Source organism: Lactuca serriola, chromosome 4 (assembly GCF_051521515.1).
Source record: "Lactuca serriola cultivar US96UC23 chromosome 4, Lser_US96UC23_V15, whole genome shotgun sequence".
NCBI lineage: Eukaryota > Viridiplantae > Streptophyta > Magnoliopsida > Asterales > Asteraceae > Lactuca > Lactuca serriola.
Genome location: NC_136411.1, coordinates 165420354 through 165424181, shown reverse-complemented (window position 1 = coordinate 165424181; position 3828 = coordinate 165420354). Strand labels below are relative to the sequence as shown.

The 3828-nt window shown below is 27.7% G+C and overlaps 1 long non-coding RNA gene across 1 annotated transcript; it reads left to right on the top strand.

The window, feature by feature from the left end:
• The first annotated feature begins 368 nt into the window (after positions 1-368).
• Positions 369-1301, top strand: LOC145100426 (uncharacterized). Its single transcript, XR_013705034.1, has 3 exons — positions 369-625; positions 770-808; positions 983-1301. It is a non-coding gene; the product is annotated as an uncharacterized LOC145100426 (long non-coding RNA).
• The last annotated feature ends 2527 nt before the right edge of the window (positions 1302-3828 follow it).

Sequence of the window (3828 nt, the reverse complement as noted above, 5' to 3'; positions counted from 1 at the left end):
TAAACTATAATTTTTAATAAATAAACTTGTGTATCACACGGGTCTTACACCTAGTGAAAGAATAAAAATAAAATTATAAGGTGTCACAATGAATAATTTAGAGGACTTTCGACAGGTACATAACTACTTATTTTTCAATCTACAATGGTTGGAATAGTTCATGCTGACATCCTTCGAAGAATATTTTAAAATACTCAATATCTATTTCTATTCTATTATATTAAGCATATTGAGTATTTCTTGAAAATTAAGAGGTACAATTAAAATGACTTAATCTACAAACCTCTAATGCAATACCATACTTTACCAAATCATACCTTAAATAAGGTATGTTTTTACTGTAATTAAATAACATACCATAAATAAGATTTGCTACTTATGTAACTTATCGAATAAGAGGTTATTATCAATGGAAACCCTAATTTCTTCATTTCTTGGTGTATATCAATGAAAACTCCAATGGAGATCGACGCCACCAAACGCCAACCACCCACCATGGAGATCGACGCCACCAAATGCCATTGGTTCTTCTTTACCCATTTACCGCTTTATCTCTAGGGTTCTAAAAGAAGTGTTTGGATCTGGATGAACATGATCAGGAAAAATAGTTTCTGATTTAAAACAGGTAACAAACAATTACATTTTACATCTTTATTTCTTTTTTGTTTTTCTTTTTCGTTGCTTGACATTTCAATGACATTTGGAAACAAAATTGTTTTCTTCATCCTCAATTTCATCTTTATCTCTTTCATTAATTATTTTTGTATAGGTTTGCAACATATCATGAAACCGCGTTGATTCTGGTTAGGTATGATCATGTATTTTTCATATTTTTTTTCCTAGTTAATTTTTATTTATGCCTCCTGTTAGATAGATGTTTGATTATTTGGGATTTTGATCCTGGTTAATTGGTTATAAGCTTAATATTTTATGTGGTATTGGAGGCAATGGTGGTTAATCCGTAGATCTTCTGAAAAAACAGGTCGGGGGCAAAAACGTCAACATCACCAAAAATTCACCACAACACCAAACTAGGAAAACATAATCAAGACCACCAATCAGTCTAATGAAAACAAGACAAGCAGTATTCGAGAAGCAGCCAACACACATGAAGGCGAAAATGCCAATAGTCCAAAAAATCAAGATACTCTGAAATGTCATCACAGAAAGCACCAAACCTACGAGAACTGTTATACTGTCATTCAGTTTTTAAATCTTTGTTTTTTGTTTTTTGATCAAAAGAACGAACTACTGACTAGAATGTTTGCTTTGATTTGAAGATGGATAATATGAATGAACTATTGGTAAGATTGTTACTTTATGTTTCCTTTTCAATTTCAGTATCTGGATTTAGGTTTCCAATCTTTGATGGACTGATTTGTTCATGATATATGACTAACAAACAAAACATGAAAAAAATAAACTTCACATACTCCCTAGGAATTGTTAAAGAATGACCCGTAAAGGTAGCATCAATTAAGGTGCATATTCATTATGTGTTTATTTATTGGAAGCTAGGTTTTGGTTAGATTCATGGTTGATTTTGTTATTGTGAAGTGCCAGTTTATAAATTGACATTACAAACTCATCTTTAATGTTTTAGACGTGACTGTAATTAACTATTTAAATGAAGATATGGTAAACATTTATTGATTTTATTTGCTACAGGTTCAAAATAGTCTCATTGAAATCAAGAAATTCAATCTTTCTTTAAGCCCTTTTTGTGTATTGATTTTTTTATTTTAGTTATTTATGTATTTTTTTTTTCAGTTTTTAGTTAGTGGTGATTTAGTGTCTTCATTGTTAATCTTGGTGTCATGGTGGAGATGAATCATAATCAAAGGTATCTTGCTCATAATATTTGGTGGCCAAAAGTCGAATGTTGACTTAATTATTTATGATAAATTCAGCTGTAATTTGAATCTCTTTAAAAAATGATTATTGCAGTATAATCACTATTGATTGCTTTTTTCCTAAATTTTTAAAGAGATAATTCTTGGTCAACTTTTTTTTATTGATTTGTATATAACTTGTTTTGGCAGATGGGAACCTTATATCCCTGGACACCCTCATCATATTAAGTATGTAAAAGATTCAACTGTATCTTTTTTACCTTTAAGGCATTGTAATTGTTTTTTAGAATTTTTGGAGTAAATTGAGGTAGATCCCTTTAATTACAAGTTTTGTTGTCATGGGTTTCCAAATTTCATTTTGGATCTTGCAACCTTATATTAAGAAGCATACATGATTTTTTTTATTGTTTAGACTGAGAAAATAAGATTATAATAGGATGGTTCATTCTTTTTTTATGGTTTACATTATTCATTTAAGCAGTAATAGAGTTAAGGATGCTAAGTAACTAGGTAATAGTTGATTTCTATAACAATATAGATCTTAACATCAATAATGTTCCAAAATTGATTTTCATTTTAATTGATACTATTGTTTTGGTCAAAATTTATCAGTAGACACAACTTTTCAAAATAAGACCTTTTATATGACATAAAGTTTTATGATGATTAATTATCTAAAAAGATTATAAATTAATATAAGCTTTTTAACTAGGCATGCCTTTTAATTTATTTTAAATAGAAACAACTATTATTGAATTAATATATGATTTATTGTTATATAAATAAATAAATAAAAAGTTAATTTATTTTTTTAGGCTATTTTATTCTCAATTTAGTGTCAAAACTATCCGATATTGCAAATTCGATTTTAATACAAACATCCAAAATTCCTAATATCGTAACCATACAAAACAAACTAAATTATCCACTTGAATGGTTCTACTATAAAGATCAACCCATGATCAATACTCAGTAAAGTTTCTAAAAGAAACTATATGTCGATAATATTGTCCATCGAAAAGAAACTAATTGTCAAAACAAATTATTTTTAGCAACTATTTGCCCCCGCTGAATTGGTACTAATGTTTAATGATACTTACCAATAATACATTGTGTCTTATTTATAATATGACATATTTCCAAAATCAAACTAATCGTTGAATTAAAACTAATCATTTCCGTAGAAAGAACCTAAATGTCGATACAAAAATATTAGTCATCTCTAATGAACAATTCAACGACAGTGAAGTCTATACATCAAATGTAATCATACATACTTATAAAGTTAACATTTTTTCTTGAATCTCAAGCATTTGAAACCCCCATTTTTAACTTTTTCAAACCACGTTCATTTGAAACCCCATTTTTTAACTAATGCAACTCAAAAGTTTTCTTAATTATGATTTAACACTCAAAAGTTTTATAACTTATATTATGTTTAATTAAGATTTAGTGAAAAGTTTACTATAAAAAGGTCAATCTTTTATATCTTTTGTGTTATATAAAATCTTACATGTAAGAAGCATTTGAAGATATTGTGATACAAAAGTTTTCATATAGTTGAAGCATTCACGATCCAAAGATGATGATTTGAAGAAATGGGTTATGTCACATCGATGGTAATTGTAATATGATTTTTTCTTTCAACCAAAACAAATGAAACTTTTCTATTCTTTCTTTATATTCAGTTTCTCATTAAATCTTTATATATGATTTCTGTGTATTACTCAATCTTGAATGTGACTCTCCCAACATCAATGTTTTGTTTGGAATATCTTTATGTTTTTTTTTCAAGGAAAAATATTTTGATTGCATGTTAGTGAAAAATTGTCATCAAGTTTCTATGGTTGAATGGTGTTAAATGAAGAAAGAAGATTCATAAAATGGATATAAGTTTTTTTGTTTGAGCAAAGTTGACGAATGTTAGTTTTTTCTTTTGATTTAAATGTATGTTTATGTAACATCTTTAATTATA